The following is a 294-nucleotide window of genomic DNA, read 5'->3' as shown; positions in this document are numbered from 1 at the left end:
ACACACACACACACACACACACACATAAAGATACTAATAATAGCCCATTTGAGACAACTACAGCATGTCAACTCACTCAAAATTTGGTTGTGACTCCTAATTTAAGCTCTACTGCTATAGAATGCGGTTGTCACTTGCTATTCATAACCAAAACTGTGCCCTGAAGAGCAAAGTTTTATTCTACCTTTAAATATCGATAAGCTTATTTATTTTAATATCTTAACTATGCATAGATAGATAGATAGATAGATAGATAGATAGATAGATAGATAGATAGATAGAGATTTTAAAGTG

Source organism: Sinocyclocheilus anshuiensis, unplaced genomic scaffold, assembly GCF_001515605.1.
Source record: "Sinocyclocheilus anshuiensis isolate Anshui unplaced genomic scaffold, SAMN03320099.WGS_v1.1 scaffold195, whole genome shotgun sequence".
Classification (NCBI taxonomy): domain Eukaryota; kingdom Metazoa; phylum Chordata; class Actinopteri; order Cypriniformes; family Cyprinidae; genus Sinocyclocheilus; species Sinocyclocheilus anshuiensis.
Note: the sequence above shows the minus strand (reverse complement) of the source record.